The 14,678-nt window shown below is 44.3% G+C and overlaps 1 protein-coding gene across 2 annotated transcripts in view; it reads right to left on the bottom strand.

Annotated features, from left to right (window-relative positions):
- LOC116362584 (C-myc promoter-binding protein) overlaps window positions 1–13,547 on the bottom strand; it is a 96,824-nt gene extending 83,277 nt beyond the window's left edge. For both annotated transcript variants that reach the window (XM_031816663.1, XM_031816665.1), the window contains exon 1: window positions 13,367–13,547. The gene's annotated coding sequence lies outside the window, so the exon portion shown is untranslated. The remainder of the gene's footprint in view (window positions 1–13,366) is intronic.
- Window positions 13,548–14,678: the final 1,131 nt, after the last annotated feature.

Below are 14,678 nucleotides of genomic sequence, written 5' to 3' on the forward strand. Positions count from 1 at the left end.
TTTAAAGTTCTACAGGTACTGAGTACTGATGTTACATAGTAAACACAGTAGAATACCACATTTAAAGTTCTACAGGTACTGAGTACTGATGTTACATAGTAAACACAGTAGAATACCACATTTAAAGTTTAACTGATGTTGCTCATATTGAATCACAATAAGGCTGATTTCCATTATCTCTGTGTGACGTCATGTGGATGATGGACTAGCTGAGTCATCGTATGGACTTAGAGAAAGACATGTAATCTACTCTGGCATATTGGCGTACAGTCACTCGTAGTAGTGACAGGGGTGTATAAAATAGAGCACAACGTCATGTGGATGATGGACTAGCTGAATCATATTATGTACTTAGAGAAAGACATGTAATCTACTCTGGCATATTGGCGTAGTCACTCATAGTAGTGATGGGGAGGGGGGGGTGTAAAATAGAGCACAATGCCATGCAATCTCCATAGACAAACATTGCCAGTAGAATGGCCTTACTGAGGAGCTCAGTTACTTTTAACGTGGCACCGTCATAGGATGCCATCTTTCCAACAAGCCAGTTTGTCAAATTTCTGCCCTGCTAGAGCTGGTCAACTGTAAGTGCTGCTATTGTGAAGCGGAAACATCTAGGAGCTAAAAACGTCTCAGCCAAAAGTGGTAGGCCACACAAGCTCACAGAACGGGACCACCGAGTGCTGAAGTGCGTAAAAATCGTCTGTTCTCGGTTGCAACACTCAATACATAGTTCCAAACTGCCTCTGGAAGCAATGTCAGCACAATAACTGTTCATCGTGAGCTTCATGAAATATGTTTCCATGGCTGAGCTGCCGCACACAAGCCTAAGATCACCATGTGCAATGCCAAGCGTCAGCTGGAGTGATGTCAAGCTCGCCGCCATTGGAACAGTGTTCTCTGGAGCGATGAATCACGCTTCACCATCTGGCAGTCCAAAGGACTAATCTGGGTCTGGCGGATGAGTAATAATGGTCTGGAGCTGTTTTTCATGGTTCGGGCCCCTAAATTCCAGTGAAGGGAAATCTTAACGCTACAGCATACAATGACATTCTAGACAATTCTGTGCTTCCAACTTTGTGGCAACAGTTTGGGGAAGGCCCTTTCCTGTTTCAGCATGAAAATGCCCCCGTGCACAAAGCAAGGTCCATGCAGAAATGGTTTGTCGAGATCGGTGAGGAAGAACTTGACTGGCCTGCACAGAGTCGTGACTTCAACCCCATCAAACACCTTTGGGATGATTTGGAATGCCGACTGAAAACCAGGCCAAATCGCCCAACATTAGTACCTGACCTCACAAATTTTCTTGTCGCTGAATGGAAGCAAGTCCCCTGCAGCAAAGTTACAACATCTAGTGGAAAGCCTTCCCAGCAGAGCAAGAGGCTGTTATAGCAGCAATGTTACAACATCTAGTGGAAAGCCTTCCCAGCAGAGCAAGAGGTTGTTATAGCAGCAATGTTACAACCACTAGTGGAAAGCCTTCCCAGCAGAGCAAGAGGTTGTTATAGCAGCAATGTTACAACCACTAGTGGAAAGCCTTCCCAGCAGAGCAAGAGGCTGTTATAGCAGCAATGTTACAACATCTAGTGGAAAGCCTTCCCAGCAGAGCAAGAGGTTGTTATAGCAGCAATGTTACAACATCTAGTGGAAAGCCTTCCCAGCAGAGCAAGAGGCTGTTATAGCAGCAATGTTACAACATCTAGTGGAAAGCCTTCCCAGCAGAGCAAGAGGCTGTTATAGCAGCAATGTTACAACATCTAGTGGAAAGCCTTCCCAGCAGAGCAAGAGGCTGTTATAGCAGCAATGTTACAACATCTAGTGGAAAGCCTTCCCAGCAGAGCAAGAGGCTGTTATAGCAGCAATGTTACAACATCTAGTGGAAAGCCTTCCCAGCAGAGCAAGAGGCTGTTATAGCAGCAATGTTACAACATCTAGTGGAAAGCCTTCCCAGCAGAGCAGAGGTTGTTATAGCAGCAATGTTACAACATCTAGTGGAAAGCCTTCCCAGCAGAGCAAGAGGCTGTTATAGCAGCAATGTTACAACATCTAGTGGAAAGCCTTATATAGCCTCATATTATTAAATAGTGAGCCAACATGTTTTCAGCACTTTTATTTCCCTGACTGATCCAAACTAGTGTTCTCATGCTCTCTCTGGTCCCTCTGCAGCATGATATATAGTGAGTAATATTTCCCTGACTGATCCAAACTCATGTTCTCATGCTCTCTCTGGTCCCTCTGCAGCAGATATATAGTGAGTAATATTTCCCTGACTGATCCAAACTCATGTTCTCATGACTCTCTCTGGTCCCTCTGCAGCATGATATATAGTGAGTAATATTTCCCTGACTGATCCAAACTAGTTTTCTCATGACTCTCTCTCGTCTCTCTGCAGCAGATATATAGTGAGTAATATTTCCCTGACTGATCCAAACTCATGTTCTCATGCTCTCTCTGGTCCCTCTGCAGCAGATATATAGTGAGTAATATTTCCCTGACTGATCCAAACTAGTGTTCTCATGACTCTCTCTCATCTCTCTGCAGCAGACATATGGTGAGTAATATTTCCCTGACTGATCAAAACTAGTTTTCTCATGACTCTCTCTCGTCTCTCTGCAGCAGACATATGGTGAGTAATATTTCCCTGACTGATCAAAACTAGTTTTCTCATGACTCTCTCTCGTCTCTCTGCAGCAGACATATGGTGAGTAATATTTCCCTGACTGATCAAAACTAGTTTTCTCATGACTCTCTCTCATCTCTCTGCAGCAGACATATGGTGAGTAATATTTCCCTGACTGATCAAAACTAGTTTTCTCATGACTCTCTCTCGTCTCTCTGCAGCAGACATATGGTGAGTAATATTTCCCTGACTGATCAAAACTAGTTTTCTCATGACTCTCTCTCGTCTCTCTGCAGCAGACATATAGTGAGTAATATTTCCCTGACTGATCAAAACTAGTGTTCTCATGACTCTCTCTCGTCTCTCTGCAGCAGACATATGGTGAACAATATGGTTGGAACATCGAATCGCAATAAAATCACAGTATTGAATCATAATACATATAGAATCACACTACATATAGAATCACAACACATATCGTATCGTCGGTTCGGTACCTAAACATGGTGATAATATTGTATGGAGAGGTCCCTGGTAATTCCCTGCCCTAACTCATAGTGCATCAGGAAGAATGATAAAAGACGAGCTTTATACTGATGTATTGTTGACCTTACAGTCACGCTATCTGTCCCTTCAGGGATGCTAGACACAGGCTATTGTGCCCTGCTACAGGGTCACAGCTAAATTAAGCAATTGGGGTCTTTTTTTTTCATTCCCAAAGTGACTGCAGTAAAGTAACCAACACTGTGGGGTAACACTGTAAGTGGGTGGTTCACCAGCTCGCCTACTTCATTTTCTCCAGCTGATGTAATACGGATGGAAGGACTTTAAGTCTTTAAGCCAGGTTCTTATGTCCTTAGAGAGACACAGAGACTTACAGTAACAACCCGTTCTGTATACTCTGGCATATTGGCATAGGCTAAAGCTATACTCTGATTTCCCCAAACACAAGACTCCAGCATCAGTACAGAACTTTAGAAACAGAGTTCTAGAAACAGAGTTATAGAGTTCTAGAAACAGAGTTATAGAAACAGAGTTATAGAGTTCTAGAAACAGAGCTTTAGAAACAGAGTTCTAGAAACAGAGTTATAGAGTTATAGAAACAGAGTTCTAGAAACAGAGTTATAGAGTTCTAGAAACAGAGTTCTAGAGTTCTAGAAACAGAGTTATAGAGTTATATAAACAGAGTTCTAGAGTTATAGAAACAGAGTTCTAGAAACAGAGTTCTAGAGTTCTAGAAACAGAGTTCTAGAGTTCTAGAAACAGAGTTCTAGAAACAGAGTTCTAGAGTTCTAGAAACAGAGTTCTAGAGTTCTAGAAACAGAGTTCTAGAAACAGAGTTCTAGAGTTCTAGAAACAGAGTTCTAGAAACAGAGTTATAGAGTTATATAAACAAAGTTATAGAAATAGAGTGAGAGTACGTCAGAAAGAATGATCCAGAAATCACTTAATTGTTATGTATTGCCTCTTCCTTCATACCCACTCTAGGTATCCATCCTTCATACCCACCCTAGGTATCCATCCTTCATACTCACCCTAGGTATCCATCCTTCATACCCACTCTAGGTATCCATCCTTCATACCCACTCTAGGTACCGGTCCTTCATACCCACCCTAGGTATCTATCCTTCATACCCACCCTAGGTATCTATCCTTCATACCCACTCTAGGTATCCATCCTTCATACCCACCCTAGGTATCTATCCTTCATACCCACCCTAGGTATCTATCCTTCATACCCACCCTAGGTATCTATCCTTCATACCCACTCTAGGAATCTATCCTTCATACCCACTCTAGGTACCGGTCCTTCATACCCACTCTAGGTACCGGTCCTTCATACCCACCCTAGGTATCTATCCTTCATACCCACCCTAGGTATCCATCCTGGGTATCCATCCTTCATACCCACTCTAGGTATCCATCCTTCATACCCACTCTAGGTACCGGTCCTTCATACCCACCCTAGGTATCAATCCTTCATACCCACCCTAGATATCCATCCTGGGTATCAATCCTTCATACCCACTCTAGGTGTCCATCCTTCATACCCACTCTAGGTATCCATCCTTCATACCCACTCTAGGGACCGGTCCTTCATACCCACCCTAGGTATCCATCACTACTGTACACCAGGGCTCCTCACTACACAGAGAATAGGGTTCCATTTGGGACGTACCCCAGATAATTCCCTCACTACCTGGCAGAAAACCATTCTTCAGAGAGCTTAAGGCTTCAAGGCAAGGCAGCCAACAGGTTTTTGCGAAATCCTTGTGTTTTTTTTTGTTGTTGTCCTGGCGTGTTTTTCAATTCACAGGCAGCTCATTGCTTTGGGAAGCGCCAGTAGGTGCTTTGATTTTGTGACTCATCAGAAGGTGAAGACAGCCAATTGCTTTCACCTTAATAAGCTCCCCATCCCCCGTTCTGTGTATTAGAGAAATGAAAGGAAATACATAGTCAGTTGAACGACTGAATGCATTCAACCAACCGAAATGTGTCTTCCGTATTTAACCCAATCAGAGAGGAGCAGGGGGGGAGGGGGGTGGAGCAGAGGAGAGGACAGATTAACCTCTTTAATCATTTGCATTTTCCTCCCCGACAAAATAAATGATCTCTGTTTTTCCAGTTTGAGACTCCTGGAGTTAATTGAATTCCTGTTAACTTTATGGAATTTCAATTAAAGAGGAGCTCTAATTGAGATTAATTCAATCCAGGGATCTATTAATGAACAACATAGGGATGGAGGCAGGTGAGGATGTAGTAGTAGCTGTAGTAGCTGGTAAAGATGCAGGTCATTAAGACAGACTTTCCCTCAGTAGTAGCAGGTAAAGATGCAGGTCATTAAGACAGACTTTCCCTCAGTAGTAGCAGGTAAAGATGCAGGTCATTAAGACAGACTTTCCCTCAGTAGTAGCAGGTAAAGATGCAGGTCATTAAGACAGACTTTCCCTCAGTAGTAGCAGGTAAAGATGCAGGTCATTAAGACAGACTTTCCCTCAGTAATAGCAGGTAAAGATGCAGGCCATTAAGACAGACTTTCCCTCAGTAATAGCAGGTAAAGATGCAGGCCATTAAGACAGACTTTCCCTCAGTAATAGCAGGTCATTAAGACAGACTTTCCCTCAGTAATAGCTGGTAAAGATGCAGGTTATTAAGACAGACTTTCCCTCAGTAATAGCAGAGCAAATGCAATAGAGCCAAGATCAATACCAGAGCAAATGCAATAGAGCCAAGATCAATACCAGGAAGATGGTAAACAAGACCAACACATGAGGAAAGTGTGGCTAAATGATGGACTACTCTATAAGGGGAACTGGAACTGAAATCTAAGTTACAGCGCTGTGAAAAAGTATTTACCCCCTTTCTGATTTTCCCTATTTTTTTTAACATATTTTTGAAACTGAATGTTAACAGATCTTCAACCAAAACCTAATATTAGATAAAGGGAACCTGAGTTTACAAATAACATAAAAAAATGGATACTTATTTCATTTATTTAATTAACAAAGTTAATTAAGGCAAGTCGTCCAGGTCCTGAGGCAGCAAAGCCTTCCCCAAACCATCACACTACCACCACCATGCTTGTCTGTTGGTATGAGGTTCTTACTGTGGGAATGCACTGTTTGGTTTTCACCAGGGACACATGCATAACGGGACACATGTCGTCCAAAAAGTTTACTAAAGTTGGTCAAAAAGCACCTGGAAGATCATCAAAACTCTTGGGTCCCATTATGCCTGAACAATGTATTACATTTACATAGACCTCCCCCTTTGTTTTTACACTGCTGCTACTCGCTGTTTATTATTTATGCATCGTAACTTTACAATTTACCTCAACTAACCTGTACCCCCGCACATTGACCCAGTACCGGTACCTCCTGTACAGAGCCTCGTTACCTGTACCCCCGCACATTGACCCAGTACCGGTACCTCCTGTACAGAGCCTCGTTACCTGTACCCCCGCACATTGACCCAGTACCGGCACCTCCTGTACAGAGCCTCGTTACCTGTACCCCTGCACATTGACCCAGTACCGGCACCTCCTGTACAGAGCCTCGTTACCTGTACCCCCGCACATTGACCCAGTACCGGCACCTCCTGTACAGAGCCTTGTTACCTGTACCCCTGCACATTGACCCAGTACCGGCACCTCCTGTACAGAGCCTCGTTACCTGTACCCCCGCACATTGACCCAGTACCGGCACCTCCTGTACAGAGCCTCGTTACCTGTACCCCCGCACATTGACCCAGTACCGGCACCTCCTGTACAGAGCCTCGTTACCTGTACCCCCGCACATTGACCCAGTACCGGCACCTCCTGTACAGAGCCTCGTTACCTGTACCCCCGCACATTGACCCAGTACCGGCACCTCCTGTACAGAGCCTTGTTACCTGTACCCCTGCACATTGACCCAGTACCGGCACCTCCTGTACAGAGCCTTGTTACCTGTACCCCTGCACATTGACCCAGTACCGGCACCTCCTGTACAGAGCCTCGTTACCTGTACCCCCGCACATTGACCCAGTACCGGTACCTCCTGTACAGAGCCTCGTTACCTGTACCCCCGCACATTGACCCAGTACCGGTACCTCCTGTACAGAGCCTCGTTACCTGTACCCCCGCACATTGACCCAGTACCGGTACCTCCTGTACAGAGCCTCGTTACCTGTACCCCCGCACATTGACCCAGTACCTCCTGTACAGAGCCTCGTTACCTGTACCCCTGCACATTGACCCAGTACCGGTACCTCCTGTACAGAGCCTCGTTACCTGTACCCCCGCACATTGACCCAGTACCGGTACCTCCTGTACAGAGCCTCGTTACCTGTACCCCCGCACATTGACCCAGTACCGGTACCTCCTGTACAGAGCCTCGTTACCTGTACCCCTGCACATTGACCCAGTACCAGTACCTCCTGTACAGAGCCTCGTTACCTGTACCCCCGCACATTGACCCGGCACCTCCTGTACAGAGCCTCGTTACCTGTACCCCCGCACATTGACCCAGTACCGGTACCTCCTGTACAGAGCCTCGTTACCTGTACCCCTGCACATTGACCCAGTACCGGTACCTCCTGTACAGAGCCTCGTTACCTGTACCCCTGCACATTGACCCAGTACCGGCACCTCCTGTACAGAGCCTCGTTATTGTTATGTCATTTTATTGTGTTACTTTTTAACATATTTTTCACTTTAGTTTATTTAGTAAATATTTTGTTAACTCTATTTCTTGTACTGCCTGGCTGGTTAAGGGCTTGTAAGTAATCATTTCAATCTATTTCTTTATTTAACCTGTTGTATTCAGCGCATTTGAGAAATAACATTTGATTTGATTTCCCATGTAAAATATGTGTATCACTGCTGCCCGCCTATGTTTTACAAAACCAATGGGTATGTAACCTAGCCCTGCCTAAACCAATGGTTACTGTATGTAACCTAGCCCTGCCTAAACCAATGGTTACTGTATGTAACCTAGCCCTGCCTAAACCAATGGTTACTGTACGTAACCTAGCCCTGCCTAAACCAATGGTTACTGTACGTAACCTAGCCCTGCCTAAACCAATGGTTACTGGGATAGAAATGTCATGTAACCTAGCCCTGCCTAAACCAATGGTTACTGTACGTAACCTAGCCCTGCCTAAACCAATGGTTACTGTACGTAACCTAGCCCTGCCTAAACCAATGGTTACTGTATGTAACCTAGCCCTGCCTAAACCAATGGTTACTGTACGTAACCTAGCCCTGCCTAAACCAATGGTTACTGTACGTAACCTAGCCCTGCCTAAACCAATGGTTACTGGGATAGAAATGTAATGTAACCTAGCCCTGCCTAAACCAATGGTTACTGTATGTAACCTAGCCCTGCCTAAACCAATGGTTACTGTACGTAACCTAGCCCTGCCTAAACCAATGGTTACTGTACGTAACCTAGCCCTGCCTAAACCAATGGTTACTGGGATAGAAATGTAATGTAACCTAGCCCTGCCTAAACCAATGGTTACTGTATGTAACCTAGCCTTGCCTAAACCAATGGTTACTGGGATAGAAATGTAATGTAACCTAGCCCTGCCTAAACCAATGGTTACTGGGATAGAAATGTAATGTAACCTAGCCCTGCCTAAACCAATGGTTACTGGGATAGAAATGTCATGTAACCTAGCCCTGCCTAAACCAATGGTTACTGGGATAGAAATGTCATGTAACCTAGCCCTGCCTAAACCAATGGTTACTGGGATAGAAATGTCATGTAACCTAGCCCTGCCTAAACCAATGGTTACTGGGATAGAAATTTCATGTAACCTAGCCCTGCCTAAACGAATGGTTACTGGGATAGAAATGTCATGTAACCTAGCCCTGCCTAAACCAATGGTTACTGGGATAGAAATGTAATGTAACCTAGCCCTGCCTAAACCAATGGTTACTGGGATAGAAATGTCATGTAACCTAGCCCTGCCTAAACCAATGGTTACTGGGATAGAAATGTCATGTAACCTAGCCCTGCCTAAACCAATGGTTACTGGGATAGAAATGTAATGTAACCTAGCCCTGCCTAAACCAATGGTTACTGGGATAGAAATGTCATGTAACCTAGCCCTGCCTAAACCAATGGTTACTGGGATAGAAATGTAATGTAACCTAGCCCTGCCTAAACCAATGGTTACTGGGATAGAAATGTAATGTAACCTAGCCCTGCCTAAACCAATGGTTACTGGGATAGAAATGTCATGTAACCTAGCCCTGCCTAAACCAATGGTTACTGGGATAGAAATGTCATGTAACCTAGCCCTGCCTAAACCAATGGTTACTGGGATAGAAATGTAATGTAACCTAACCCTGCCTAAACCAATGGTTACTGGGATAGAAATGTAATGTAACCTAGCCCTGCCTAAACCAATGGTTACTGTATGTAACCTAGCCCTGCCTAAACCAACGGTTGATGTACGTAACCGAGCCCTGCCTAAACCAACGGTTACTGTACGTAACCTAGTACTGCCTAAACCAATGGTTACTGTATGTAACCTAGCCCTGCCTAAACCAATGGTTACTGGGATAGAACATGGCATAGGCCTATAGCCCAGCTTAGCCCAATGGTTTATGTGATATTACAGATGACCTAGACAGTAACAGGGTTTGTAATGACAAACACCCTGTAAGACCAATGTTTGCATCTGCTAGTAAGTGACTATTAAAATCCTTACTTAAAGGCTGGTCAGGACTTAGTGCTGTTACATCAATCCTCTGAGACCACAGCCCACTCAACACACAGCCAGCCAGACAGCCAGCCAGCCAACACACAGACAGACAGCCAGCTAGCCACCCATCACACAGCCAGCCAGACAGCCAGCCACCCAACACACAGCCAGCCAGCCACCCAACACACAGCCAGACAGCCAGCCACCTAACACACAGCCAGCCAGCCAGCCAGCCACCCAACACACAGCCAGCCAGCCAGCCACCCAACACACAGCCAGCCAGCCAGCCAGCCACCCAACACACAGCCAGCCAGCCACCCACCCAACACACAGCCAGCCAGCCACCCACCCAACACACAGCCAGCCAGCCAGCCACCCACACAGCCAGCCAGCCTAACAAGAGTGTAAAAACAGCCCACCCACTGACATTCAGGAGACACCCTGCCCATTTGTAGACCTAATACATTACAACATACTCTGTTCCCAGATTTAGCCTAGGCCTAATTGATGTTTCTGTTTTGCAATCCCTGAGTCAATGTTAATCTAAGCCTGTGAAATTGCCATTTCTTTGGTTTGTTTCCAAATCTAAAGCAGTCCATCCGATGTTATGTGTCTATTTCCAACCTCCCATCCCAGACCGTTCTCTCTGCTACCGCACAGCAAGCGGTACCGGAGCACCAAGTCTAGGTCCAATAGGCTCCTAAATAGCTTCTACCACTGAGCCATAAGACTCCTGAACAGCTAATCAAATGGCTACCCAGACTATTTACATTGTCCCCCCCCAGAACGCTGCTACTCTCTGTTTATTATCTATACATAGTCACTTCAATAACTCTACCTACATGGACATAATTACATCAATTACCTCGACCCAGGTGCCCCCGCACATTGACTCTGTACTGGTACCCCCTATATACAGCCCCACTATTGTTATTTACTGCTGCTCCTTAATTATTTGTTCATCTTATTTTCTTAAAACTGCATTGTTGGTTAAGGGCTTGTAAGTAAGCATTTCACTGTAAGGTTGTATTCGGCACATGTGACAAATACAATTTGATTTGATATCTGTTATCTTTGCTGAAGAAGACAGAAATCTCATACATTACTTAGTCTTTCTCGTAGCCTACATTCTGCATCATCTTCTATTCTGACTAGGCTACATTCTGCATCATCTTCTATTCTGACTAGGCTACATTCTGCATCATCTTCTATTCTGACTAGGCTACATTCTGCATCATCTTCTATTCTGACTAGGCTACATTCTGCATCATCTTCTATTCTGACTAGGCTACATTCTGCATCATCTTCTATTCTGACTAGGCTACATTCTGCATCATCTTCTATTCTGACTAGGCTACATTCTGCATCATCTTCTATTTTGACTAGGCTACATTCTGCATCATCTTCTATTCTAACTAGGCTACATTCTCATGTATGTACTGGTTCCCCTGTATGAAGTCTGGTTCTCCTATAATATGTCCTATCCCTGGACACTGACATCTGAACTTCTATCATCAGGGTGTTGCCTTTGCTTTGAACCCCATCAGTGGTGCAGCTGCTGCCTCTCTCCACAGTGAGAAAGGACCCCTGGGCTTTGGCAAGGCCTTCGTCCTAAATCACACCCTATTCTCTATGTAGTGTACTACTTTGACCAGGGCCCCGAGCCCTGCTTCCGGAACTCTAATCTTCATGCTGTGTGGTTCAAAAGCAGGACTTGACTGTTGACTGACTACCTTTACGTATTTCTCTCTCACGTGTGACAGTGTTTTTCCTTGCGAGGTCAACATGTTTTCCTCCTTTTAACATTCCGATACAAGGGACACTGTTGGTTAGAACGGGAACAGACACGGCATGGTAGACTGCTTACGTTCTGTCCTCTCTCTCTCTCGCTCTCTGTCTCTCTCTCTCTCACTCTCTGTCTCGCTCTATGTCTCTCTCTCTCTCTGTCTCGCTCTCTGTCTCTCTCTCTGTCTCTCTCTCTCTGTCTCTCTCTCTGTCTCTCTCTCTCTCCCTCTTTGTCTCTCTCTCTCTGTCTCTCTCTCTCTCTCTCCCTCTTTGTCTCTCTGTCTCTCTCTCTGTCTCTCTCTCTCTCTCTCTGTCTCTCTCTCTCTGTCTCTCTCTCTCTGTCTCTCTCTCTCTGTCTCTCTCTCTCTCTCTCTGTCTCTCTCTCTGTCTCTCTCTCTCTCTCTCTCCCTCTCTGTCTCTCTCTCTCTGTCTCTCTCTCTCTCTCTCTGTCTGTCTGTCTCTCTGTCTCTCTCTCTCTCTGTCTCTCTCTCTCTCCAACAATTGTTTTACTATTTTCCATAAATCGCACAGGATAGAATAAAATAGAATATGATAAGATAGAATCTAGACTGTTGACTGGCTCCAGAAGAGGAATTGTGCAGTTTACTGAGTGAGTATATAAACACCTCTCTGGTATAAGTGGCAGTGAGGTTTCCAAATCACATGGGTAGGTTGTGTCTATCTTCCTGTCAGAGTGTGATGGTATGATTTGATCTGACTTGTCTGTCCTGTATGGTGTCACCACTTTAATCTCTCGTGAGGAAATACATATGATGAAATCCATCTTTAATAGCCTAAAGTTAATTCATATCTGATGTCTCCATCATTCCAGTATGCAAGAATTTGGAGACGTTTTTTTACACATCTGCTCTCCATACAGCTGTTTCCAAAGCACAAACAGCATACTTTCTTTTTTTTTGCTACCAAAACATCCAAGTGAATACAACATCTAAATCACGTTTCCACTATACTCACTTCAGCTCAATCTAAACAGTAGGGTCAACTTTGTTTCCTCAGTCAAAAACCACGATGCCTGTTTCCTCAATCTTGAGCTAGTAGTTAATGTTGTACTCTGTTTGCACACCATCAAGCCTCCTGCAAATAACTACATAGCTCTGCCAAGCAGAAGTGACACATGGTTTTCTCCCCCAGCTTAAATTATTATCTGACAGAGGAAGATATTCAGTTTTATTTTAAGACTATCTGACCCACACATTACTTTATTATAGTCCAGGACAAAAAATCTATTCGTGACACTAGAATGTGCACTATATAACCAATCAGTCAATCCTTATGACCCTGCATAGGGTCATAGTCATAGCCACACAGGTGGGTCCTGTAAACGGATCCCATACTGTGATTCCATGCTCTGGGGCACGAATATAAAGCTAACTATATTCATTATGCACACAGTTTTCCACCACCTTGACAGAGTGACAGCAACCTGTGGCATGTCATCTGCATACGCATGAAGGTATTACAGAAGCCGACGAGATACTAAATCAATTACAATGCAGCTTTAAAAGCAGGACAGACTGAGGCTGGTACTGTCTGTCTGGACAGTTATCCGGTGAATTCACTGCATGAATTCTGCTCAAATTCACATAGGGGTGATCCCACTAAACGGAGAGTGACAGCCTGGAATAAAACACCGTTCGCCCTAGTTAGCCTCGCTACGGCCGGTTACCTCACATTAGCTAGCAAACTCATAGCTAAACCCCTTATCAACTCCTCACAAAATAACGGTTTAATTAACATTATACTTACACCACCAGCAAACGCGATATCACTCGTCGTCCAACTTCGGCGGAATTTCTTCAAAAACACACTGGCATTTTTAAAAACAGTCTATATTTGAATCAGCCGTTGATATCTAGAAATAGACTACAATATTTCTATAGCCAGTTGTGTTCAAGGCGCCGACCCGGCTCCGTCCTCCGCCATTTTGGTTGTGATGGGGAATACGTTGCGTCGCGCGGGTTTGGTTTGGCTGCTGTCGGGTCACCATATGTAATTATAGGAAGCACCAAAACATTATATCATTGTGTTATAGCTGTGTAACACATGTATGAACTACACTATCTATAAACTAATCATTCTTTTTTTTTTTTACAAACTAAGTTATACAATTTTGAATGTGAAGATTCTGACTTGCAAGTCTACACAAGTACTGGTAAAATACATTAACATTCTTAGGACTATATATAAAATGCATATAATACATTTTCTACATAATTGTTTCTGTACTTTAATGTGAAGTGTTATTGAAAATGTTAATTTCCCAGACAAAAACCTCAATCTAAAGGCAACATGAAACAATTTCATTTTTTTATTTTTATTTTATTTAATAAAATGAAACAATTTCAAAGATTTTACTGAGTTACTGTTCATATATGGATTTCACCTGACTGGGAATACAGATATGCATATGCTCTCACAGAGAAAAGGTAGGGGTGTGGATCAGGGTGTGGATCAGAAAACCAGTCAGTGTCTGGTGTGACCACCATTTGCCTCATGCAGGGCAACATCTCCTTTGCATAGAGTTAATCAGGCTGTTGATTGTGGCCTGTGGAATGTTGTCCCACACTTCTTCAATGGCTATGCAAAGTTGCTGGATATTGGCAGAAACTGGAACAAGCTGTCATACACATAGATCCAGAGCATCCCAAACATGCTCAATGGGTGACATGTCTGGTGAGCATGTAGGCCATGGAAGAACTGGGAGATTTTCAGCTTCTAGGAATTGTGTACAGATCCTTGTGACATGGGGCTGTGCATTATCATGCTGAAACATGAGGTGATGGTTGCGGATGAATGGTACGACAATGGGCCTCAGGATCTGGTCACAGTATCTCTGTGCATTCAAATTGCCGTCGATAAAATGCAATTGTGTTCGGCGTCCGTAGCTTATGCCTGCCCATACCATAACCCCACCACCCCCATGCAGCACTCTGTTTACAACGTTGACATCAGCAAACCGCTCTCACACACAATGCCATACACGTCTGCTATCCGCCCGGTACAGTTGAAACTGGGATTCATCAGAGAAGAGCATACTTCTCCAGCATATGAAATGTCA

This window comes from Oncorhynchus kisutch, unplaced genomic scaffold (genome assembly GCF_002021735.2).
Source record: "Oncorhynchus kisutch isolate 150728-3 unplaced genomic scaffold, Okis_V2 scaffold849, whole genome shotgun sequence".
NCBI lineage: Eukaryota > Metazoa > Chordata > Actinopteri > Salmoniformes > Salmonidae > Oncorhynchus > Oncorhynchus kisutch.